This window comes from Erithacus rubecula, assembly GCF_903797595.1.
Source record: "Erithacus rubecula genome assembly, chromosome: 17".
Taxonomy (NCBI): domain Eukaryota; kingdom Metazoa; phylum Chordata; class Aves; order Passeriformes; family Muscicapidae; genus Erithacus; species Erithacus rubecula.
Genome location: NC_136669.1, coordinates 8,863,609 through 8,879,984, shown reverse-complemented (window position 1 = coordinate 8,879,984; position 16,376 = coordinate 8,863,609). Strand labels below are relative to the sequence as shown.

Sequence of the window (16,376 nt, the reverse complement as noted above, 5' to 3'; positions counted from 1 at the left end):
TTATATGGGACTTGGCATGTCTCTAAGAGAGTGGGACAGCTGTCTCAGAAGATAAATAAATACCAAACCATTGCATGTGAAAGACACAGTCCAGAAACACTGAAACGTGCCCTATAACTACTCTTTTGTATCAGCACTTGCCATTTTTTGGCCACAGTAAATATTGAAATTTATGTAATATCCTTATTAGCGATTCCTTAGAATTTCTTGAAGTGAACACCTTCACAGAGACAGGCAGCTACACTGTCTGGATAACTGTCTCCCTTGGAATAACTCCCTCTCTTTTGTTTATCCTACTATCTGATCCATTATCTTTTAGGCACAGGATGGACTATGAGTGGACAGAGAATTTATATGAGAGTCCTGAAAAGGAAAATATCTTTTCAGCTTCAAACTTTGTTCTGCTTTTTTCTAACAAAGTATTTAATAACATTCAACATTAGACAATATTTTACCTTTTCTTAAATAAAAAATTCCTTCTTGGCTGTCAGAAAAGGGGAGAGTGAGAACTGCAGGTTATGTGTGTGCTTGTTCACAGACTACAGAGGGGCAGGATGATGGCAACATGCTTAAACCAAAACAGACTTCAAAAGAGTGCAGTTGTTTGATTCTTTTTGGAACAGGCAGTTTATAAACTTGCTAGGGCATTTTTAAAATTCTTTTTTCTTCCATTGATTTTTCTTAAATTTGTTCTCTGTAATCTATTTACCTGATTTCTCTTTACTAAAAAGGGAGGTTCTGTGTCAGAACTACCTGGATTGTGACAGGCTGTGGGCATGGTCCTAAGGCAGGTCCACATGAGCTCCTTCAGAAATGCTCTTTCCTTCTGAGACACATAACTACTTCTGAAATGAAGCTTAATTGCTTTAGTCTGGCTGCTGTTTTATGTACTCAGATGGAAGGATGTGAAAACACTTGCTGCTTAAAAGCAGGCAGTGCCCCCGTGACTGTCCTTTGCTCCTGGTGAATCTTTTCTGTTCCTACCAGGAGAGGAGAAAAGCGTGTTAGTTTTGCAAACTTCCCAGCCATTACTGCTGATCTCTAGAGGGTGAGGGAAGCTGTGAAGATGAAAGCCCAGGGGACACAAAGTGCTGCAGTCCCCAGTGGGCTGTGCTCAGCTCCTCCCAGCTGGTGCTGTCTCCCGCTTGGCAGCCGCTGTGAACGTTGTGATCTCCTCCAGCAGCGCAGCCACTTCAGCTCTGCTCCAATTCCTGCTTCTAAGTGGCACACTACACTCAGGTATCTGCTATTCTAAAAAAGTAAAGATGTTTTAATTTTTAAACCACTGCTAAATTATTCCTAAGTACTTAAGAAGTACTTGACCAGACCAGGAAATGGTGAGCCATCCCCACCTATTCTGACTAGTAATTGCCATAGTGGTACAGGTTGAGAGAAAGCCTTTGCTATTCTCACAAAATCTGTTCTTGAGAAATGTATATTATATATTGGAGAGGTGTATCTTAGTATCAAAGCACCCACAGTTGGGCATTGAGGATTTGTTCCCTGAGTTAGGGAAAGGGTTTTGTGGATTTTGCATTATTTTTAGAAGAATTACCTTGTGTCACATGTGGGGAGAAATGTTATCAGTTTCCCTAAGCTGAATAGAAAAAGGAACTAGGAACAATCAATAAATGGTGTGCCAGTGTTCAGATGCTGATTCCCAGTTTTGATCAGGCAGTGATTCTGTGGCAGAGGAATTTTTCTGCAGTGTGTTTGCCCTCCTGAGCTGTCCTTCAACTCCAGCATGGCTCTGTCACCTCTCCCTCCAAGTGTCCTGGAATCAATCCCTCAGGTTCTGAGCTCCTATGAGTCAAGATCCCACCCTGAACCACACAGTAATATTTTGGTAGCTAAGTAAATACTGGCACTTGCAATTTCTCAGAACTTATATTGTGAGGTATGTTCACGTTATCCTTTGGTATATAACTTAACTCTACAAATGCCCTCAAGTACCTGGACTTTAACAAAGAAACAATGATTGATGTAACAGCCTACAATATGGTAGTTGTTTCTCAAGTTATAAAGCACTTTCCCTTCTTTACTGGACAAATGGATGGACAGGAGGCACAGTACTGTAAGAGCTAAAGCTTTTTTCTCAGAATTTTTATGCTTAAGTGCTTGCAGAGTTTTATGCTCATGTGCTTGAATTAATGGCTTCATGGTATTTTATGGCTGCCTCTATTTTTATGAGTTGAGTTAGGAAAACCACAAAAACATCACATATAGGACTTTATGGGTGTCCCTTGTATGTTGATGTCATTTTTGCCATATATCTGTAGATGTAATGTTTTTCTAGCTAAAAGAATCAACACTTTCTACAGAGCCTGAGTGTGAAAAGTCTCGTTACCTTGTTAAGCATGTGTCTTCCCTAAGGGTGTGTCAAGCTTTGGAATTGTGCTAATGTTAATGTATAGTACACACTTCAGATAAGACATTAATATTTTCTTTTTTATCTCATTTTTAAAGAAAAGTAAAGAACAGCAAGGTATTATGACTTGTTAAAGATACCTCAATTTTTTTAGTGTGCTTAGAAACTACCACAGATTAATAAAAGCTTACATATAATGCTTTAGTAAAAAAATAAAAAGAAAACCTGAATTTATAATTAAGGGAATACTGTGACAGGTCTTAAGTGCTTTTAACAATTATTTTTTCTTTTTTGAAAGACAAAATTTATTTCAAGGAAGAATTGCATTTAATTCTCACAGTTCTGGAGAAGTTTTACTGCCTGCCTATGTCCAAAGACATGAAGCAGGCCAGAGTTCAAGGGCCTAATGCTGAAAGCAAATTTATAATCCAAATTCTTGTTGCTTAGGGTACTTCCCATGCACATCACTTTACCACAATTAGGGCTTCTTCTAGGAAACCTGTAGCAAAGAGAATAATTATAGTGCTACTCCTTCCTGTGCTGCTCCAACCCAAGCAAGGCAAAGGAACAAACTCTCTTCAGTATTGCCAAGGAGCAGAAATTGCCTTCTTGGCCAAATCTGGTTTTTTCCATCCCAAAAGGGGCATGTAAAGAGCAGCTGGCCTGGTGTTCCACCCTAAAAGAACAAATGTCTGCTAGAGATCTCTAGGAGTTGGAATTGGGAGGCAGAAGCCTCAGCTCTGCAAGAAAGGAATCAACAACTGCTCCAGTAAACCTGTATTTACTATAGTGAGAAATATTAATCAGAATTAAATAAATACACCAAAAGCTACCATCCAATTAAAAATAACCCTCCCCTGTCACCAGTCTAGTGGATAATTATACAGTAAGAAATGTTGGAAATGTCACTACCAGAATTAAATTAGGGAAATTTCACTTAATAGAATAAGAGTGTCCCTGGTGATGGGAGGCTGGGAGTGTCTGGAAGGGCAGGGAAGTGCCCTGTCCATGCCTCTGTGTCCCTCAAAACTTTGCTGGGAGAATCCCAAGGGCATTCCCAGGGTTACATCCCCAGACACTCTATATGGCTTTACTCCAGGGCATAAATTGTATTTGCTAGCACGGATGTCTTGTGAGAAGTAGTGCACTGGCAGTCTACTAATCTGAGTCAAGCATTCTCTATATTTAGTAGGATAAATATAGCAATAAAGTCAACCAGGAAATCTTAAGCCCTGCTGTGGAGGGCAGAGCCATTAAGAAGCAACAGAGCTGTGCATATAAAATGGCAATACACTTACCTACAGGACCTTCATCTCATTTGCTCAACTACCCAAATTTACAGTAGAGCCACAGTGTTTCTTCTCTTTGTTCATATTATCTTGTTATTGAAAATGTTCCTTGACAAATCTGTTGAGCAGATTTGTTCATCCATAGGATGCTGGAGCACCTGGCCTGTGTCCCTGTGAGCATCTCCTGCTCATGTGCCTCCATCACAGAAATGAGACTGAGAAGGGCTCTGGATGAACACTCAGGATATTATTGATTTCCTTGATGGCAGAGGCAATCAGGATATTTGTGCAATGTATGTCTTTGACAAATAAGGGCCACAGGGGTGTTGAAGTTGCAGCAGCAGAGAGAGTCCATCTGCTTTACAAATTTCATAACATTGCTACAGAATGTGCACAGACTGCTCCCCAAATGCTGTTAGTTGCCAAGCACAGCTATCATAAGTGGTGGTAGAAAACTTATAATCAACATAAATTACCAAGATCATGTATTTGTTCAGCAACAGAAATAAATGGCATATCTTCTCAGATTTGTTTTTCATGCCCATTTGAGAAAGACATTCACCTACTGGGCTATAACCTCTTCAGTCTGAAACTTCTTCACTAGGGAAACTATATTAATTTCCAAAGAGCTGTGGTTTTCTGGAAGATACATCAGATAATCAATGTGCTCCCTGAGAGAGGTCAGTTCATCTCAGCAAAGAGAAATTCAGCATGTGTAACAGTTCTAGTAGTGGTCCTCAGTATCAGTTAGAAAAGTTAGTTTAGCTTCCACAGAACTTATGAAACAAAATGTTCCAGTTTCTCAATATCTTTTGAGAAAGCAAGTTTTATCCTATATCTGTTCTGAACAAATAATGAACTGATATATTTTCAGTTTCTTAAGCATTTCTTCCTATAGCAATGTTTCTATCTGGGTTCTCTGCACTTGTTTATTCCCCCCTGAGCTGGGTGTTGGGATCTACCATGCTGTCACAGCCCATGCACAAGGACCATAATTACCTGTTTTCCATGGTTCAGATTTCAAATACTTGCATTTTGGCATAGTTGGAAGTTCTCACCTACTCATTCTTTCACTTCTATTATAATTAATTTCAGTAGAAAGGAGAAAAAAAAAGCAAAATTATGTAGTATTTACTATGTTTTCTTGCAATTGTTATTGCCACCAAAGCCTATTTCAAATGCTTCTACTCTTTGTCAGTCCCTTATTTGTCCTGGCATGGTGCAGCTCATCAGCCACCCAATTGCAAAGATGCAACTGTTTATGGGTGCACTCAGTAAAATGAGTCAAGACATTCTAGGTTTGTTTGGATTTTTTGGGTTTGATTTTGTTTTGATTTGCTATGTTTTTTGAAGAGTAATAGTAGAGAGAGGAGGAAGTGATGAGGATGAGGGCAGGTCGGATATGCTTCTGAGGGCAAAATTATTTATGAAGTTCCATTCTTATGAGTTATAACCATCCTCTTGTGCTCCACAGTACAGACAGTGCCATAAAGGCTGATACAGTGTCATACAATGATGGCACAACAAAATCCTGTGTATTGATGGCAGAGTCACTCCTTCCTGAGAGCCCCCAAACAAGCACTTGCTATTTGGTGCATGTTTGCACTCCACAGATCCAGGGCTTAGGGGAGCATCAGCAGGTTTCATCCCTGTGCTAAGCAAGAACCTCTTAGTGGCAGAAACTGAGCTCCCACTTTATCAGGGAAGAGCCACTGCAGTTGTAGAGCCCAGGGGAAAACAAGACTGGGGCTGATGACTAACTTTGGGCCTGGCATTGGCCTCATGGGGAGCTCCAAGCAGAAGGTGACCACAAGAACTGCACCTTCCAGCTCTGCTTCCTGTCTTTCATTTCTGTTATTTTGTTATTTTCTTTCTCACTTTCCAGTATATGTAAATACTGCATGTTCCCAGGGGTGCTTTATGTGCTGCATACCATCACAAGTTCTCACAAAATACCTGCAGGACAGAATCTATCATGCTGTGTGTCATTGATTCATTCAGCTTTGAGTCATTTCCCTTTTTAAAAATAGAATATTGCTTTAATTTTTTTTTCTTTCACAGAGAGCTTTCTAATGAGGTTTTATTTTTTTTTTTGTGGTGAGAATCCTCCTATGATAAGGAAGACAGCAGCAAATCAGCCCAACCCCAGTGAGTTCTGTTCATCCTTGTAATTGTGAACTTCTGATTTTCTTTAGCTTCTCTACTTTGCAGTGCTCTCTCTGGCAATCCCATCAAGCTTTGATTTAACTGCCAATGATTTTTTATTTGTTTCCTGGAAGAGTTTTGGGAGCTCTGGGTGCAGGTTATTGAGGACACTGAGCTTTATTGCTCAGAAAATACTGACACTGTCCTTTTATAACTTTCTTTTCTCTTCTGTCTAGTGAATCATATGACGCAAGTGCTCTTGGCAGACAAAATGCTGTCACAGGTGGACTTGCACTTAAATGCTGATAAAATGTCTGGGTTAGTGACTACATTAGATTTTAAACTGTTACACTCAAAAACGGGGATTCTAAAAGGGGGCTCATCAATACCCCTATTGCGTCCAGACTTTTAACAGTGCCAAGTTTACTGCTGTGCATTTACTGTTCCATTCCTCAATCAGCAAGAATGGAGAATCTGTCCCTCCCATTAGGCAGTCAAATGAAATGGCTGCATGGAAGGGATATTTATATTTCCTTGTGTTTTGAGCATCTAGAGTGCATTGCATCAAAGTGAATAAGGAGTGTGAGTAGAATGGTGTTAGGGAGATAATGAAGAGTCTTTAAGTCACTAAATGTGTTGGATTCATGACACCAACAAAAAGAAATGTTCCTATCTAACCTTATTGTTTTTATCTTTCTCTTTAGATCAATAAACTCACTCTAGTTGCTTCAGTCTGCTTTGGACTGTACAATTGAATTATGTCCTGTGCTTCCCTCTGTCTCCCAATGCATAATGCAGAAGACTCTCTGGGCTGTTACAGGAAATCCAACTTCATTTAATTCACAGGTGATTTGCATTGCCAGCACCCAGTCTCAGTGCCTTGCAATTCCATTCTTTTTATTCCTCTTTTTCAGATGTCAGGGGGCTCATTTTTTACCTGAGTTGTGTGTAGTGACCTACATCTTCCCTTACACAGAGAAGAGACTGCAGCTCTCTGCTATTTAGTCTTCATCCTGCTTTGATTTTTTACTTTCTCTTGATCCTTTTTCAGGCCCTGTAAGTTTTTTAAGGTAACAACAGCAATAGCACTCTGAGATACTGATCTGTTGTGAATGTCTATGTCTGTTGTTCTGAATTCTTTACTGAATTACTAAAGGTACTTCATAGCTGGTTGTATTTGGAAAGGTGCTGCTACAACATCCAATATTTTTGCCTCAGTTTTTATATCAAATATGTTGTATCCAACTTGCAGTATGAATCAGAAGTTGTTGGGGTTTTTTATCCACTAGACCTCTATGAACTGTAAACAAGCTAGTTTTATCTGCCTCAATGGTTGCAGTAGTTTGTTGTGGCAGACTGGAGTCCACGTCACTGTAACTTCTGCAGTGCTAACTCCTGCAGGCAGGTTTGGGGGCTCGTTGCACTCCAACAGGCATCTGAAGCCTACTTATTCTGTTAGAAGGAATTTAGTTTCATGTTCACTGACAATTGCATTGGGCTTCAGTCTAAGGTCCAATTTAAGTTGAAGCAGCTTCGCCTCACCCCATGTCACAAACTGGAGAATGAGGGATGAAAGGAAAGTAAAAAAGGAGAGCTTTCCTTCTGTTTCCTCCATCTCTAGAAGGGAGGTAGTTCCCAGCTATTGTTTCACATCTCATTAGGAAAAGCAGCCAAAAGGATCAGCTGACACAGCTCTAACTCTGGACACACTGTCCCAGCACAGGGCAGGCACAGCCAGGCCAGGACTGTGCACAGCAGGGCAGGAGCTGCCCTGCAGCAGTGAGCCAGGGTGTTCCTGCTCTGGGGAGGCCTTTCCCTGCCCTGGCTGCCCCAGCACTGCCTCCTGCCCCAGCCCCAGCAGGGCTGTGCTGGCCCGTGGCTGGGGGTTCTGACTGCAGCAGGTCAGTCAGCCCAGGCTGCAGTGCTGCCTGCTGTGGGGTGTCTGCTGCCAGGGGCTGCTGGGCACATCTTCTGTCCTTGCACTACATCCTGTGAAGTCTGCCAGGACAGAACACATCTCACATACTGATCTGGCAGTGGTTTGCACCCAGGGCTTGTTGTTTTACTGCTTGGTGGGACAATTTATCAGCTTATGTCTAAAGTACCTTCTTCCCTGGAGACAGATGTTTTAATTCAACTGCAGAGAATATTAACTTCTTTCACTAATACAAATGATCAAAACGTGTAACTGCTTGAGATATTTTATTTTGAGAAATGGTTAATGTGTGCGTAGTGTTACTAATTACCTTTGAAATTTCAGATGTGTGTTTAATGGACACAAAGAGGCTTGTTTATCTTAGTGTAATTTAGATTCTGCACTAAAATACTGTGTTTCCACTCTGTTTAGTTCTTTCAGTACTGCACTAAGATTCCTATTTCCCACTTGCAGCCAGTCAGATTCTAGCCCACAGAATAACATAAATGCTGATGACATGATTACCATCCCACGTGAAATGAAACTTCTGTGTAACTTATTGGGAATTAGTAGTTGAGAAAAAAAAATATATATTTTTTTATTTCCATTGCTTTTACTTGATGCTTATGAAGCATTTTCTTGGCTCACTCAATAGTGGCCTTGGGAAAACTGTCTATGTAGAAATGATATTAAAAATATCAAAGCTGCTAGTACAATATAAAATTGTTAAGTGAAAATGTTAAAATGTCCCAAATAAAAAATTTTGAGCACATCAGCTTTGTGTTCCTACACCTATTTTTCTTTACCAGGAGAGTTTCATGTGCTTGGCCAGAAAACAGTGCCATACATTTCTATTTATATTTTTCTGTCTCCTTCTCCCTTTTGTTCTAAGTAATATATTCCATACAAAATGAATTGAGCAACATACTCCTCAACGCTGAAATTTTTCTTCTTATGGTTAAAAAATAAGTATAGACTGGTATTCCACAAAAGTACACACTGAATCATTCTCATTAATTAAGGATTGCTTTTACATCCACTTCAAATTACTTTAATAATAGTCTTGAGATTATCTGTTTTGTTAAGCTGAAATATATGAGCAGCTGTGTTACTCCTACAGCTTTTGGCAAGTTGCAGGAATGCAGCACCTATGTGCAGCATCAGGGTCCTGTGAGAGCAGACTCAATTGCTCTTCCATGCACTTCTTTCGCCTGCCTGGAGCCTGACTGCACAATTAATATTAACATTAGTATATATTTTTTTAATTGTTTTTATTGCTAGTAAATGCTTTGTACAGGTTGTAGGACTAGCAGAGCTGGGTCCTTTGGGGCATTTTTGTCATTGAAGAGCCTGAAGTTGGTGGTATTAATCACCTGCTTAGTCAAGCATGTTGCTAAACTGAAGCTGTGGCATGGATACCACTGTAAAATCCTCCTGGCTACAGATAAGAGTCTGAATACCAGCACAGCCTGCCTGACCTTTGGACAGCTTCTGTATTAGCAACATCGAGGGGCTGATAACTGAGATAGGATCTGAGTCTATTGAACACAGCACTTTTTCACACTGAGAGCCATGGGGACACCAGTAACAGCAGAAATGCTGCTTGGGTGGCTGCTTTCCCCCATGTCCAAAAGAAAACACCTTTTTTTAGGATTGTCAACATGCTGATGACAGTCACAGCACTACTCACTTCCACAAAGCCCTTTGTGCTATTGCTACAGTGTTTTCAAGAGCTGGTAGGGGCCTGATGTCTCTTAAGATATTTTCCACATGCATCCCACTTTGAGTTCTGATCCAGCTCCTGGCTCCCAGCCACGTCTCCTTTCTGATATTCATCTTGTCAGTGACCAGCAGGTTAAGCAGCAGATCTCACTTTACCACCTCAGCCAGGCCTGAGCCAGAGATGGCAGGACACAGACAATTGGGCTCACTGGGGACTTGCACATGCTGGTTGCCTTTGAGGCCCACTTACAACCCTTTCATAAAGCTCCCTTTCTATATCTGAAGTTTATATAACACTCCCAACATAATTACTGAAACGTGCTCAGTTTCTATGGTGACGGGTGCTGGTGAGAACTCTGAGGAAGATGAATTGAAGAACAAAAAGGCACAGGAAGCTGAGAGCCCCAAGTTCACTCTGCAGAGCTAATTTGTCTCTGCAATGTTTAAATAATAGGATGAGAAACCTACAGGAAAAAGTAAAACAGATGTAACTAACAACAGGTCTCTTCTGGGACTAGCAAACTTAACCAATGTTCCTCCATGATGTTCTGTTTCTTGAATGTTAAAAATAGTTGCACAGGCTTAAGGAGGCAACAGGAAAGTTGGCAGCAGAACTGGAACTAACTGTCACAGAAAAGTGGTCTGAGTTTGAGATCAGGATTGACAAGTGGGAATATCTGTGGGATCACTGGAAATACTGGGAAGAAGCAAAGTGATCCAAGAGAGGTGTGGGGTGGCATTAAGCAAAATGACATAGCCATAAGGCAGGAGAGGTCAAGCACCCTTGTACCAAGTCTATTTAACATTTAATCTTCTGCTTTTCTCTTACTCTTCTTTCTGCCAGTATTTAACTGAATGAGTATCAAAAAAGGCTGCTCAAGTAGCAGTGAAGTCCAAACCACTCAGTGTTTGCTATGAAAACTGAGGGTTTTTAAGCAGATAAAAAAAATTCTGTGCACATTTTTCATGCAGTTGGTGCCAGCAGTCATTCCAACTTGCCATGGTTTGAGCAAACTTTCCTTGCCTGGAATCGCTTTGTGTTTCCTGCAGCACTGCTGCTGGGATAGTCACTGTACTGTTTGGGAGTGTGCTTGAATAACCTCCCACTTTTCAGGTTCAACAACATGCATTTCTCAAGCTCCACACAGCAAGTTTCACAGTTCCTGTAACAAAGCAAGGGAAGGATGGGCTGGAGTTCATTGACCACAGCCCTGCAGCTATAATTTCTGCAACAGCTCCTGACAGAACTCTAGGAAGCAAATTGCAGCTTCACTGTGTCACTAAGCACAAGCAGTGTAGTAAACTGGTGGCTTAGCAAAATCCATTTCCTTGTCAAAGGTCAGCAGAGTTTCAAAGTGCATGTGTTTAGAGAATAGCAGCCTGATCAGTCTGTTTGATATTTATAACTCATTCACAGCTAAAAGTTGATTATGTCTATCTTATGTGGGGAAAGAAAAATGTTAGGGTTTGGAATAAGACATGGGGCTAGGAAAAGAAAAGCTTGTGCACTTTGCTTTGTGTTGTGAGCTTTCACACAGTGTTCATTTGAAAACATAAGGCTGCATGTTGTCTGAACCTCAGATATGGATTGGAAGAAAAGGAAAAAAGAAAAAGCATTCTTGCCCAGTAGTTCAAGAGACATATAAGCAGACAAAGATTTACTGGATTTATTGCTGATGTTAGTTCTCCTGTGACAGACAGGAAGAGGGAGAAAGGATTCTTTGCACTTTTTGTGTCCATGTGCTTCTCTATATGCATCACTTGAATATGTTAGAGGCATTTTGTTGATGAAGGGAACAAACAGTTGAGACATGAAGAAGGAAAGCCAGGAGAAATGATAACAGCTTGGTCCCAGACCCAAGTCTGAGCTTAAGAACTCCTTTTTCTCTTTGGCTGGTGTTCATGTGTCCTGGAAAGCAGCTCTACCAGTGCATCCCACTGAATTTCCTGAAGGGTTGAAGTGGATGGGATGGTCAATACATTAAATGTAATTTCTCTAACTGCTTTTTCACTATTGTGTTCCAGCATCTTACAAAATGTGCAGGACAAGATTTAGCAACTGCACCTTGTTTCAGAGTTCCTTATTTTGTAGGAGGCTGCCAGCCCTTAAACATCTGTAATATGGCAGAGATGGGACCAGGAGATTAATAAAGTTTCAAAATCCCTCCCTGAGAATTTTGTACACTCTAATATGAAGTGACTCAGTAATTACTAGAAACCTCAGAGAGACAAATGTTCAGATGGGAGAGTTTTTAATAAACCTATTCACTTTTTAAGTGAAGTGGAGTGAGCAAAACTCTCAGGAGTTTCATTGATCCTTGTCTTTTTTAAATGATGTCATTGCCTTCATGTTTGATTCATTTAATGTTTTGTTTTAAAAAGATGCTGATTGTAAATATGATCCTGACAGGGAAACCAAAGTGTCTGAAGATACACCTAAAGAGAGTTACACTTAGCAAGTGTTCCTAGCTAATGGAAAAATCACTATTTCTAACTAATCCCTTCTGGAGAGAGTCATTGACTAGTGAAAGATTGTCACTGCAGGAATGCTGGAGTAAGAAGAAAACATCAGGCCTATCAGAATTCCAATATTTGTACAGAACCATCTAGAATTCAGTGCCTTTAGAATTCAGCTGTGTCCCTTCAGGAGGGACAGGGCACTGGAGTCATTCAATGTCATTACAGGCTGCCTTGTTGATTCTGGAAATTGCTTATGATCACATTCCTGTCTTCTCTGTCATACACCTTTCTGCTCATGTTTACTCACCTCAAAACATATTCTGGATGTGACTTATGTTGATTAAAAATCATTTTCAAAGGGACTAAAACTCTGAAATTTAAATGCTTATAAATAATTGTTTTTTGTGTAATTGAAAACACAACAGGGTTGGTGTAGGTTTTGTACAATTTTAAAATGAATTAAGACTTTAAAAGTGCAAATGCTTTCCTTGAGGTGCACCCAGGAAAATTTATTCATGTGGCAATCGGATAAGTCTGTGAAATACTGTTTGTTTTCTCAGGTTTGTGACTTCTGTATTCCATCCCCAGTTACAGAGCAGTTTCTCAGGTATAACCACCTGGTTGGAGGTAGAGGAATAGAGGTGGGCTTTTATTTTTTGTCTCTGAGTTTATACTCATTGCTTACCTTTTCAATTGGTGGGACTTTACTCAGGAATGTGTAGACTGAGATATATTGTCTGAACTACTTAGTATGAGTAACCATTTCTAAACTGTTTCTTGAACTGAGCATAAACAATAAGTTACACAGAATAAATAATAATATTCTTAGATTGCTGTAAGCCTTTTGAAAGTCTTCATTCTACTGAGGTAACATTCTCTTGTAAATGGATATATTCAGAGCACAGTTCTGATACTACTGTCATTTAAAGCAGCATAAAAAGCAGCAACTCAAACAGTCAGAGTACTCACATTGCTGTGAAAAGCAAATGTCAAAGGTGCTTATGAGCTGCTGTCTTCAGGATGTGATTCTGGAGCAGTGGTTGAACATGCAGGACACACAGGTTTGGCTTGGTGGGTAAAGTCAGCTCAGATAAGTGAATTCCCAAGCTGACAGTATCCCTGTTACACCAGCCCCTCCAAGCCATTCCCCTCCTTTTTCCCTGTTCTGTTGAGTAGCTGTGATATTTATTGTGACCAGGGTATTTTGGGGTTGTGCATCTGATGCTGTTTGTTCAGCTGTGGTGTTTCTCACATATCAGAACCTGGAGGTACTGCCTGCCATGTGCTGCTGTTCCCCACCAGCTCCAAGACTGTGGCTGTGCCAAAGGCAGCCGTGGCTGGGAGCAGCTGTGCAGCTGGTACAAGGAGAGGTCTGACTCAGGGCTGTGTGGCCACTGCCTCCACAGCTGCTCACTGCAGGCACCATCTCTGATGCTATGGGCTTCCTGCCTTGCCTCCAGCTCCCTCCCTAAAAACACCAAGGTCTTTGTAAGCCTTTGTCTACCTGCCAGGCTCATGAAGGTGTGGCAGCCACTGTAAGATACCTAAAGTTAGAGATGCATATGTTCAGGAAAATGAATTCCACTCAGATGTCATAGCTGGGGAGTAGTTGTAGCTCTGACCTTCCAGTTTTCCTGTAAAGGAATCCATTTCAGAAGTCACACCTTGAGCCTTTTTTCTCCTGTTGCAGAGTTTCATCCTTCTGTTGCTCTCTGACAAAATGCAAAATCTGCTGCACCCACTCTGCTGTTCAGGAAGCACCACAGGCCTGGCTTAAAAATCTGCAAATTCCTGCAAATCTGTGAAAGATGCAGAGACTGAAATGGGTTTTAAAAGCAGTTATTTCTCCTCTTTTTCACACTTTGTAAAGTATAACTGGACCACCATGTAGAGTTTGAGGCTCCCCAGTACAGGAGTTGCCAGTGAATGCAGTGGAGGCCAGCAGGGTGAGCACAGGGCTCTGGGGAGACCTGCAGACATGCACTGGGATTGTTCAGATTAAGGAGTCTAAGAGGAGGAGTTCAGCTCCCTGATGGGGGGAGAAGGTGAAGGCTCTTCAGTGGAGAAACAGAGCAGGAGGCAATGAGCACAAGTAGCGATGTGAGATATTCTGGTTATGAAAAAAAAATGACTGTGAGGGATGTAGTGTAGGAGGATTTCCAGAGAAACTGTGGAATCTCCATCATTGGAGGTAGCTCAGAATTTGACTGGACAAGGTCTTGAGCAGTGGGATTCAAGTTCACCCTGCTTTGGGCACAGGGTATGAGCTCTCAACGTCATTCTAACCTGAATTCTAATCACTGACCTGAATAAGAATAGGCCTGTGAGCACACTTCCTTTTTTTTTAATCAAATCTGAGCCCCAAGCACAATTCAATATACCTTCAGGATCTATCAGAACTGTTGCAGGACTGTTTTGACTATAAATTGCAATCATTCTTTGACTGAATTTCCCAGGTAAACCACTGAGAACTGGAGCTTTTAAAGCTCCAAGTTGTCAGTGTATTCAAATAAGAATCCTCTGCTCGAGCTCACTTGGGAAATTAAGTAACTGTGACATGTGTATTGGTCCAATAAATCTATTGTGATTCCTTCAGAGACTCTCAGAGGGGCATTATGTCATGTAGTCCCTTCATGTGTGATCTCAGGACTCAAAATTTTGGGGTGAATCAGTAATACAAACATCAGGACTTGCATTTAGTGGACTTCACAGTTTTAGTGCAGCTGATGTCTTTCCATGGGTGTTTTCTATGCTTTTTGCAATGTTTCCATGAGGTTTTAATGAATATTTGTGTTTCATGCAGTTCAATCCTGTCTTGTTCATGATGCAGTTCAATAGAAACACTTCTGTTTCAGTTAAAATCCTAAAGAAGTAAGAACAAAAATGCTTTGTGTCATTGTTGAAGTGCAGCATTTCCCCATTACAGTGATCTTGAACTGTTCCTATCCCAAGTGTTATAAACTGTAGTTTCAAGTCAAACTCAATTCAAATTTTATAAGGGTGGGAATTTTTTGTTCATTTCCTTGGTGGATGTTGTCAAGGAACACTCCTACTTGTTTTCTTATACCATTGCTTTAACCCTGTCTAGGCAAAATCTTAATTTTGCCCCATTGTTCTTATTCAGAAATGTTTTCATCAAGTACCTTTGATAGCACTTAATTTTAAGGAAAATTTACATAATCTCTAAAAATCTCTAATCTTGAATTCACAATTGTGAGGGTAATTTTAGAAGTCACATAAATAGTATGAGGCCATAATTCAACAGTGCATGGGATGAGTTGGCTACATTTTTTATATGAAGTAATGTCCAGTTGGTGGTTTTCTCCACTGTACCAAATTTGACATAAACCCAGAAAATCTGATCATTTTTCTATAATATTAGATTTAAAAATGAAACACCACTTGAGAAATGCAAAAGAAAATCTATACAAATACCACTATTATTCAAATATATGAGTCCTGACAACACCTCTCTTTTTTCTTCAAAAGAAACAGCAGTAAGTAACTGAGATCTGTCAAATGCTTTTGCATGGTTCATTAGCTATATTGCCTCCACATTTTTACATTTTTAAAACATTTTAAGTGTAGTCACTCAGATTTTGAAAAATAGAGCTTTGCTTCTCATTTTAAAATGTGTCATTCACAAAGGAAAAATTGAATCCTGAGATTTCTGATCAGACTGAGTTTTTCACAGAGATTTTGGAAATAATTTATTTGTCCTTTGCTTGGACAAATCCATGAATAATCACTCTCTGGGAAAAATGCCATCATTTCAACCGTTCATCATTTCATGGCAACATTTTGATCTGGTCCCAGAAAAAGCTTCTTTTTTTTGAGTAGAAGACATTCAAGACAGCAATACCAGCTAGTCTTCAAAGGACATAAATATCCATGTCCTGTGATGGCCAGCTTAATTTCAAAGTCCCCAGGACCAGCTCAGAGAGTTCTGGTTTAACTTCAGCTGTCATCACACCACATAAAACAAACTCTGCTGATACTTTTCCATTATGAGTTTCACTGGCCTGGCCAATTCAGCTCATGTTGCAGAAATTATTGAGGCACTTTAAGTGGTACAAGAGTATTTTGAAATAAATCTTGTACCACCACTTGCTGTAGCTGAACAAGCAATAATATTAAGTCCTGTAGACATCCAATAGGATAAATACAGTAAATGATGAAAAAAAATCTTATAATGTAATAGCAACAGAAATCTACCACATCACTAACTTTCCAGAGCAGATTGTGCCCACATTGGTATTTCAAGCATCTTCCTTTTAAAATTAATTGGTAATTTCAACTCACACTTTATGTACCTTATTTTGTACCTCAAAAATGACCAGATGACCCACTGTCATCCCTTCCATTCTGTGATTCTGGGAATTTGGGGTATGGGTTTTGGCTGAACCAGTCTTGGAGTTATGTGCAGTTCATCAGCTCAGAGGCACTTCTGTCCAAGCTTTATGGAGGAGGAGGTTGT

General features: G+C 40.3%; 1 protein-coding gene and 1 long non-coding RNA gene across 3 annotated transcripts in view; both read right to left on the bottom strand.

Annotated features, from left to right (window-relative positions):
• The window catches only part of SHISA9 (shisa family member 9), a 171,229-nt gene that overhangs the window by 47,034 nt on the left and 107,819 nt on the right, over positions 1–16,376 (bottom strand). The window lies entirely within an intron of this gene.
• On the bottom strand, positions 11,296–13,037 carry LOC306809323. The gene is made up of 3 exons (XR_013776214.1): positions 12,869–13,037; positions 12,585–12,681; positions 11,296–11,386 (listed from the first exon to the last, which is right to left on the bottom strand). It is a non-coding gene; the product is annotated as an uncharacterized lncRNA (long non-coding RNA).